The sequence below is a fragment of the Pinus tabuliformis genome, chromosome 2_2 (genome assembly GCF_031772625.1).
Source record: "Pinus tabuliformis cultivar Carrire ecotype Pingquan chromosome 2_2, CPIR1, whole genome shotgun sequence".
Lineage (NCBI taxonomy): Eukaryota > Viridiplantae > Streptophyta > Pinopsida > Pinales > Pinaceae > Pinus > Pinus tabuliformis.
Window position 1 is genome coordinate 736,270,624 of NC_142300.1, and position 10,827 is coordinate 736,281,450.

The following is a 10,827-nucleotide window of genomic DNA, read 5'->3' on the forward strand; positions in this document are numbered from 1 at the left end:
CTCCATACTTAGCCATTTTCCTCAATCAACTGGGCTTTTCCAATCAATCTTCAATTTTCTTTAACTTCTCCTCCAGGAGTCCATTTTTGGAGTTCCATATACCATTAGAAATCTCTTTCTGAGCACTAGGCACTAGGGGTGGAGGGTGGGTTGATCAATCTCAGAGATCTTCTATGGCCTAGGACAGTGGCTCCAAATTTCACTTCCCTTGGACAATCTTGACCAATTGAAATCCACAATGCAGTGAGAACGACATTGGCTCCAACTGGGGATAGCACCTTGCCAGTAAGGTGTTGAGGACCTGCAAACCAGTAACCTTTCCTTCCATTGGGCATGGAGTTATTCTTAAGAAAAATATTATGCTGTGAAAAAGGAGTTTTTGATAATAAACTGAAAAACTCAAATAACCATTTTAACACACACCAGATATTTACAATGAGAAAGAGGCAAACATCTCTAATTTTGAAAATAAAATTCTAGTAACTGACCATTTAATGGCAGTTCCAACAGTTCACCATCAACATTTTCAAGTATGTAGGTGTTGCTTCCCCTCTATTCTGTAATCTTGAAGGGGCCAAACCATAGTGGCTCAAATTTCCCATGCTTGCCTTTGTCTTCGCGCTTGACATGACGTATGAGAACTAAATCTCCCTGCTGAAGAGGTTTGTCCTTAGCCTTCTTGTCAAACAAAGATTTCATCCTTTCTTAATAGTTTGAGAGTTTGGTCCCCACCTTCTCTCTGTTCTCGTGAAGCTCCACCAATTTTTTTATTCTTCTAGTCAAGGTGCTAGGCTCTTCCTTGGCTTCTTGCAACAACTTGGCTACTAACGTTGATAATTGGATCAAGAAGACAAAAAACTTTCCATAGACCAGCTCAAAAGGAGATTTCCTAGTGGATATTTTGGTTGTTACATGGTTAACCGGTATAGCAAACTTTAGTTGAGAGTCATAGTTACTTTGATCTTTAGTAATGCTCTTCTTTAGAACACTCACCAAAATTTTATTAGAGGACTCATCCAAGTCGTTCCCTTGAGGGTAGTATGTAGTGGGGTGTCGAATATGATGTTGAATTTGTGGTAGAAGTTGGTGAACTTGGTAGATTTGAATACCTGTGAATTATTAGTGATGATTTTAAAAGGACACCCAAAGCGAGACAATATGTTCTCCTCCATGAATTTTATCACCATTGAATCAGTATCATTCGTAGCAGGGATAGCCTCTACCCACTTTGTGAAACAGTAAGTGGCTGTTAACATCCAATTGTGTTGGCCACTAGAAGGTAGGTTTATTTCTCCAAAGAAGTCCAATCCCTAGTATCTAAAGGGCTCCTCTACGTGCACAAGGATCAGGGGGAGAGGAGAAAACTTCTATCTTTCAGCAAACAACTGGAATTTTTGGCATGACCTAACTTGAGAATAAACACCTCCAAATAGGGTGGGCAAGTAAAATCTTGCCTTGAGAATTTTTTGTGCTATTTCCTTCCAACTATAGTGTCTTCCCATTATGGCCACAACCACCACCTTATTAAAACCTGCCTTGGTAGCAATTTTGAATGGGCCCCCTAAAATTCAATCTTTCACCTCTCTGAATAATCTGTTTTGTCCTAGAGACTTTAACTCTTTGCGGAGTCAAATCTTCATGGTTAAGCCCCCTTTATAAATCTCTACTGCATGGTCCATTCACGACCTATCCTAGCCCTTCATTTGTTTCCTTCATCGAGACTTTTAAACTTGCAACACTAAGGCATAATGTTGACCACTATACTCCAGACGCGACGACATTATTAACCATAATATATATAGATATAGATATATATATATCAGGTCCAGAACCCCATTGCATATCACAATCAACCAAGTCCAAAGCTATATACATATGGCGCACCACTGTCTACCAGACCTGATGGCTTTATTAACCACAATATATATATACCAGGTCTGGAGTCCCATCGCATATCGGAATCGGCGAGAGTCAAAGCCAGGCCATAGGGCCGATGCGATACAGTGGACCTGACGAGACTATCAAGTATAATACATACTTTATTGGGTCTGCTTCCCCAATCGCATGTCACAATCAGCAGAACCCAAGGGTTATACATAAGGTGTGCTGTGATATACTGGACCCCCAAGAACTATGAATTCAGGTATATAATATTTCAAGTCCGGCCTTATGTTCGGATGTGGGTTTTCCCATGTATTCCCATGCTTTTGATAAAGTATTATGGTCTAGTATTTAAAAGGAAAAGCCCATAAGGCAGACCCACCAGGAGTATTAAGCGCAACATATGCATATATTGGGTCCGCTTCCCCAATCACATATCGCAATTAGGCTTCGACAACACCCAAGGTCCATTCACTCGCCATTGAAGCATTGTGATGCGATATGGCAGACCCGATGATAACTATAGGTTCGGGTATATATCATTTGAAGTCCGGCTTTATGGTCAGTCACGGGTTTTCCCATGTTTTCTTGTGTATTTCGCCAAAATGGTGTGGCCTGAGTTTTCGAAGGAAAATACCGTAAAGTGAATAGGTCTACCTTTGAAGCATTGTTAAGACAATTTTTGAGTAAAATGAATATTAGGGGCAATGAGAATATGTTACACAACAAGGCCCAATGTTTTGATAATTATCGTTTCTCTGCATGCAAGATTAAACAGAAACTGTGGATGAATGCAAGGTTTGTTTATGATCATGTTGTGATGTTTCATAATCATAAAACTAATGTTAATTATCTCTGCAGGCGAGTAGTAAAAGAAGCATATGAACAACTTTGGAGAGTCCATATATGTGGATGTGTTCCATTCAAAGATGCATCCTTACGCATTCTTGGTTGGGTTTCCATGCGTTGCCTGTGTATTCCGAAAGTGAAATTGTCCCAAGTTTCATCATGAGGAGATGACACATTGTCAGCCTCTTCTAATCAACATCTATTCATTTCCCCCGGAAAGGAAGCGCTCCAGAAAATATGCCTTCTACGTGTCAGCAGTGACATTGACTGTTCTACGTCTGTGTATTCTAATCTGTATATTCAAAAGAACAGCGGGAAGGTGAAATCTTATGGGAAGACTGAGAGTCATTTCCAGCTGCATAAGTATTACATCTGGATAGGATACCAGGACTTGTTTTTGGGCAGAACAAATTTTGATTTATTGTGAATAAATAAGACTGTTTGGTCGAGAAAGGTCCTTTTGTTTCAAATTTATTTTCTTTGCTTTCATGTGTTTAGAATCAAAGTATTATTGTTGGCATAAAAATTAATGTGTTTTTCTTTGTGCATATTGATAACATACAGTTAATGGTTATCCCTGGTTATTTGAATATAATTCAATAGCATGCTTAACTCATGAAAGGTTGTTAATTCGAAACTCCGTTAAACATTAGTTGCAAGTGTTATTTGTATGGAAAAGAATGTTCATTCCTGTATAAGTAATTAGATTGCAATAAAGATTTAATACGGACTTGTTCATCTATGAACCAGTGATTGATTCATTTGGACTTGGAATCTATATATGATTTTTAATCTCTTTTGTTATGCTCCTGTAGGATAGATTAGAATAGTTAGGATTAGCATAAGTAGTTGAAATTAGTGTAGATAGGATTTGACACTTATAGGTTAGTTGTTTCTCTTTGTTGATTTAATTGAAGTCTTCCTCCAAGAAGCAATCTTTCAACACATATGATAGTTTACAGGGTCCTTTAAAACATGTCGGAACTAGCCATCCCAAACAAAAGTAGATCTAATTGGGGTCTGCAATCGGGTTAGTTCCCCTTGTTGGCATAGCAAAAATACACCTTGTCAACAAATTTGGTGCTAGAAGGAGGTCCTGAATCACCGTCTAAAACTTTTTATGATTTCATCTATAAATGTCATGGATTTGAAAATGTTAATGCATGGACCGTAAAGGTCGAAAATATACCTCCTCCCATTTGGAAAGGCCTCATTTCGAACAAGAGACATTGTCGGAGTATCCTATCACTCAGGAACAACTAGTCAGAGTACTTGCTCGTGCTTACACTCATTCCCTCTCTCAACTCCCCATCTTTCAGTTTTTACCTATGACAACTAAAAGAAAGCCAAGGATCTATTCCATAAACAAAGATACCTCTGCAGCCCCATCTCTTAAAGATATTGTGCTGGAGTCCTTGGAAATTTTCGACACTCCTTTGGAAGAAATTCCTAAGGATCCACTCTTTGAAGGTAATCCCTGGCCCAATTTGGGAAATCCTAATAACGACCACCTCAAAGAAACCTTCAACCATAACCTCCTTATCCACAATATGGCTAACGTTCCTCTTCCAGGTGGGAATCATCTTCAACTGGGTGGGAACCAACTCCCACCTCCTCCCGGAGCACTCCCTCCCTGGCTCACTCAGAATGTCGTAGCGTTACCTGGGCAACAGCATCGCTTACCCAAGAATGTGGAAAGAGTACTAGGAGAGGGGAGACACCCTTGATAACCATATTCACTCTTTCTTTCTAGCCGTGTGAATGTTTGGGGAAGTCGATGAAGATATAGTATGTCACCTATTCCCACTTACCTTGATTGGTGTGGCTTCGACATTGTACTTTAGCTTATGAACAGGATCAGTCACCTCATGGGATGCCTTTCAACAAGCCCTTTTAGACAAGTATGGCGATAACAAAACACCTGTGACCTTAGTTTTAGAACTATCCCATTTGAAAATGGAAACCAAAGAAAAGGTAAAGGATTTTAACATCTGGTTCAACACTTTGTTGAATAGAATCTTAGCTAATGGTATACCTACTGAGGAGGTGCTCATGGAATTCTACATTACCGCTCTCCCTATGCCTACTGTGATGTTGGTTAAAAGGAGTAATGCAAAAAATTTATAGGGTACTATCGATGAAGCAGTAAAAGTCGAGAAGGAAATGATCAATCTCACAGCATGCCATCATACAACTAGAGAAAAAAAATCCTCTCAAGCATCCAAGAATAATAATGGGAGTGATAAGAAAGGGATTGAAATCAAAGAAAAGGATATCATAGATGTGGAAGGTTTCCTTTGGATCATTAAGAAGTTGAAAAACAAAGTCATCGATATGAAAATGAATTCTGGAGAGAGTATAAGCGAGAATGGAGGAGATTATAACAACATAAAACCTTTCAAACCTTTCTATCGTAAGAAGACAGAAGGTGGTCATGGTCCACTTCCACTGCCTACTCCACCCAATTAAGGGAATTTAAATATGGAAGAGCTAGCTCTTATCAGATCGCTCCTTAATAATGAAGAAACTATATTGGAGCTGGAGCCAGAAAGAATACCATGCAGAAGAGCCCTTGGATGAAGAATCTCAAATCAATGTAGTGTGGGATTTCTATGCAAATGAGAACGATGATGATGAAGGAGATAGTATGGCAGAAATCCACACATGAAGTAAGGGGCCACTTGTGGGCATGATGAAGCCTGTAGACCAAACAATGAAATATGTTCATCATTTGAAGCCATCCCCTCCCAAAGTTCCTATTGAGAAGGGTAGACCTAATGGTCAGTCCAATAATACCCTAGTTGAAAACCATCCAAAGAAAGAGAACACATCTCCCACTGCAACAAAATTTATAACATTTATTATAATATCGTGGACGATCTTAAGAAATCTAGGGCTAATATAACATACTTCGATTCACTAAAATTAACACAGCAAAGGGATATTCTCTTGACATCTATGAATGAGCGGAATTGAAAAACTCCTACTAGTCCTAAGAATCCAAACAAAGAAGTCAGTCTCCAGACCTGCTAACACCTCCATTATAGCCCAAATACCATCATCTATGAAAGCCACTCTATCTAAAATGAATCGAAACTCCCCAGATGTCAGTGCAACCATGATAGGGAGGAAAGAAAAATCCATGACTCCACCTTTCCTTATCACATTTGAAATCCTCAACATGAATGTACATAATTTCTTGCTAGATTGTGGTGCCTCATCCATTGTGATGCCTTACATTGTTGCTAAAAGGCTGCATGTGATACCCAAGAAAACTAGGACTTGAATTATGCAATTGGACAAGACAAATGTGAAAGTAATTGGGGAATTGAAAGATGTGTTGATTTAGATGGCTGCTAAATCATAATACACACAAGTCATTGATATAGTGGTAGTCAACATACCCGAGGCATACGAAATGCTGCTTAGTAGGGACTGGTTATCAAAACTGAATGGATATTTCTCAATTGATTGGTCCCATCTCTTGCTACCTCAGAAGGGGAAGGGTGATATGCTGAGAGTTTATCATGAAATATACATGAAATATGTGGCGACAGAATTAAATAGCTCCAATGAACTTGTAATGTTTACCAACTCTATCCTTGGGAGTTATAGTTTCAATGTTTGTGTCATGAAAACCTGTTTTGGAGAATTCCATGCAGAGATAATTGAAGAAACTCCAATAAATACACAGTTGGAAGCTTTCCCCTGTAGTCCAACTAGTGAACCACCCTGTAATATAGTAGATGATAGAACTAATTTTGTAGGAAGCAATTGAACTGATGTATCATTAGACTCTATATTTTGGACACTCTAGTTTGATGGCTCTAACTGCCTTGAAGGTGCAGGTGTTGGGAGCATTCTCATTGACCCGCAAGGGAACCAACATCAAATGGCCAGTTGATTGGAGTTCACATGCACCAACAACATAGAATAATACGAAAGCTTGCTGCAGGGCCTAAAAAAGGCCATTGATATGAAGGTAAAAAATCTTAAAATTTTTGGTGACTTGCAGATAATTGTCGACCAGGTAAGGAAGAGGATACACTGCAATTCAGCACACCTGGTAAGGCACCAACATGAGGTATGAACTTAATTGATAGTTTTGATTCTTTTAATATCACATACATACCTCGAGGACAAAACCAATATGCCGATCTGATGGCTGGTATGACCGCAAAACTTTTTCCTGATTTTTTATTAAAGAAGAATAAATGTTATGTTGAATTGATTTTCAGACCATCCATGCTTGATAACATCTCGAATTGGCAGGTATTCAAAGATGACGAGCAAATCCTGGAGTTCTTGCACTACAAGAAGACATTCAAGAATGCAGTCATTGATGAAAAAAAGCGTGATAGGCCTTCCTGCTGTAAGAGCCCTCTTCATGCAGAAAGAAATGGTGAGAAGAGAGGAAATTGGGTAACCACACTTCAAGAATTCGACCTCGAGATTAAGCTAGAAAAGATAGTTTGAGGGCAGGGATTGTGTAGGCTCACTGCAAAAGCCTTGGCAAATAAAGAAGGGGTGCCCGAAGAAATAGAAGCATAGAGAATGCAAAATTCACAAGTAGAATTCAAGGAGGAGGCCCTATGTATTAATGAGATGCTGATCTTTGAGCACGAAACGCTGGAAGCCATTTTGGATCCTGAGTCGTGGTATCACGACATAGGTTTTTATCTGACATGGAGATCATGTCCTGAACACATGGATGCATCACAAAGGAGAGCACTCGGATTGAAATCTAATCAGTATAACTTGGCCAATGACACATTTTAAAGAAAAAATTATGATGGAATCGGCTGAGATGTTTGGAAAAGGGTGATGCTGATCATGTCTTGAAATAAATGTACGACGTCCCAACAAGTGGTCACTACGGCGAAGAGACCACTACTCACAAAATATTAAGAGTTGGATATTATTGGCCCATAGCATTCAGAGACTCGCATGCCTGCGCTTGCGAATGCAAGGTATGTCAAGACAATGCAGGACGAGAAAAAAAGCCAACTGTTCCCCTTAGGCTCATTATCATTTATCGCTCGTTTCAGCAATCGGGCCTAGATGTATTAGGCGAGGTCACTCCAAACTCTTCGCAATAGCATAAGTATATACTCATGGTGACTGACTACTTCACTAGATGAACCGAAGCCATCCCACTTTGGAAGGTAAACAAAGATGAGGTAATATCATTTGTTGAGAAATTCATTATCAACTGGTTTGGCATCCCTGATGCTCTCATATTCGACAATGCTTCTTACTTTTCATCACTGAAATTTACTGAATTTACTATTGATAAATCAATTCATATAAGGTATGCATTATTGTTGTGGGGAAAAGTATCCAACACGGAATGACCCTATCCCACTCTAAGGGTGATAGTTCCTTAGCAACAGCTGAAGCAAAGCTATCTAAAGTTACTTCTTTATGACATGCAAGAGATGAAAGGAAGAGATCCACTTACCGATGTCTTGCGCAAATGGTCGATCCAATCTCCTCTATTTGCCGCTCGCTCCCAGCTCCAAGTCTTCTCACGGGCCCAGCTACACGAGATCCTGCGAACAAGACAAGAAAAGGAAACTACAAGAAGCATGCATTCATAATTGATTCAAGGATTAGCATAAATCAAATACGCAGGTAAGACAATACACCATTGAAACACATGCGAATAGAAGAACCTCAAATGCTTTATTAATATAAGGAAGTAAGGTTCAGGCGGTGATACAACCATGAGAGGTCCAATCCAGCATCACCTTCCCGGCAGAAAGAAATCTCCTCTTCACCTCCCTCAAGCAATCACCCAATACTCACAATTGTAAACCAACAGCAATTCTTTGCACAAAATTCCGGCCTCCAGATCCCATGGGATGAGATCCTTATATAGAGTTTTGGAGTGAAGATAGTCAGCTTGATGTGTGACTTGTTGTCCTCTTCAACTCCAGTTGTTCTTCAGTCCTTGAGTCCACTCGGAGTTTCTACCTTCCACTTGGAGTTTTAGAACCTCTTTACTCATCATTAGGCGAATCTTCTGATCCAAGTGTCATTTTGGAAGCTTCCTGGGCACTGGCACATTGAGAAAAGATTCCTCCACATGTCAAAGTACGCCCAGCGCAGGTAGCCTTTGTTGCACTTGCTATGCAGCGCAGGTACACCATAGAGCTTTTGACATTCAGCGCAGATGCTTAGTGGAGCAGCTGCTTTGATCCAAAATTGACCTGTTTTTGAGTGTTTTTCAGTGGAGAACTGATCTGTAGTGCTGTGGTTTGCTGACCTTGTTCCTCTAGGGGTAGGAACAACATGTTTAGGGACTTTGGATCCCTCAGATTATTGACATTTCATGCTCCATGCTGTAAGGCACAAAAATGTCTATAACAGTTGCCCCCTAAAGTATGAGGTCGTTTATCGGGTGAAATGCTTTATTAGGAGGATCCGAAGTTCATTCAATCGTCCGGAGGTGACCTGTAACAAAATACAATACAATACATTATCTTTTCATACTTTCTTTTCATGATCTAGCTGATGCGGGCATTTCCCATGCTCAGCTTTATAAATACATTTTTTTATAGACATTTTTGTGCCTTACAGCATAGAGCATGAAATGTCAATAATCTAATGGATCCAAAGTCCCTAAACAAGTTGTTCTTACCCTTAGAGGAACAAGGTCAGCAAACCACAGCACTGCAAGTCAGATCTCCACTGAAAAGCACTCAAAAACAGGTCAGTTTTGGATCATTGCAGCTGCTCCACTAGGCATCTGCGCTGCATAGCAGGTACAACAAAGGCTACCTGCGTTGCATAGCAAGTAGAACAAAGGCTACCTGCGTTGGGCGTACTTGGACATGTGGAGGAATCTTTTTCTCAAAGTGCCAGTGCCCAGGAAGCTTCTAAAAAGACACTTGATGATAAGATTCGCCTAATGATGAGTTAAGAGCTTCTAAAACTCCAAGTGGAAGACGGAAACTCCAAGTGAAGAACTGAAGAACAACTGGAGTTGAAGAGGACAACAAGTCACACATCAAGCTGACTTATCTTCACTCCAAAACTCTATATAAGGATCTCATCCCATGGGATCTAGGAGGCCGGAATTTAGTGCAAAGAATTGTTGTTGGTTTACAGTTGTGAGCATTGGGTGATTGCTTGAGGGAGGTGAAGAAGAGATTTCTCTCCGTCGGGAAGGTGATGCTGGATTGGACCTCTCATGGTTGTATCACCGCCTGAACCTTACTTCCATATATTAATAAAGCTTTTGAGGTTCTTCTATTCACATGTGTTTCAATGGTGTATTGTCTTACTTGCGTCTTTGATTTATGCTAATCCTTGAATCGATTATGAATGCATGCTTCTTGTAGTTTCCTTTCTTCGTCTTGTTTGCAGGATCTCGTGTAGCTGGGCCCGTGAAAAGACTTGGAGCTGGGAGCAAGCGGCAATCAAAGGAGATTGGATCAACCATTTGCGCAAGACATCGATAAGTGGATCTCTTCCTTTTATCTCTTGCATGTCATAAAGAAGAAACTTTAGATAGCTTTGCTTTCAGCTGTTGCTAAGGAACTGTCACCCTTAGAGTGGGTTAGGGTCATTCCGAGTTGGATACTTTCCCCCACAACACATTTGCTGTACATAAACAGATGATCGTCTGATAATAGACTGACGATTCTCTGCTCTTAATTATCATCCTTTTAGTAGGATGATCATCTGCTGCACATGTCTATGTTTTTATCTCCTGAATATATATCGCAGCCCGGATGGATGAAACTAGATCCGGGGTCTTCAAACTTGTCCGATCTTTACTCTAATACAAGTCGATCCATGTGAGAATTTCTCGAAGTCGAACATGGAAAGACATCGCTTGATTACCAGTCAATAATGTAAATTGTTAACAAGCGCGAGAGGAATCACCGATAATGATGATGACCCTCAAGGTACTGCAGCACAATTCACGTGGCGTGAATATAGGATCTGACGTCGAACACCACGCAAAGTCTCCCGGTCGAAGGTCATTAATGTATACCTATCGCCGTAAGTGATAAACTTGCCATTGAGGCATGCAGGCTTCAAAGTACTGAGGGGGTGTTCCTAGATCAACTTCTTGGATAGTGAGCT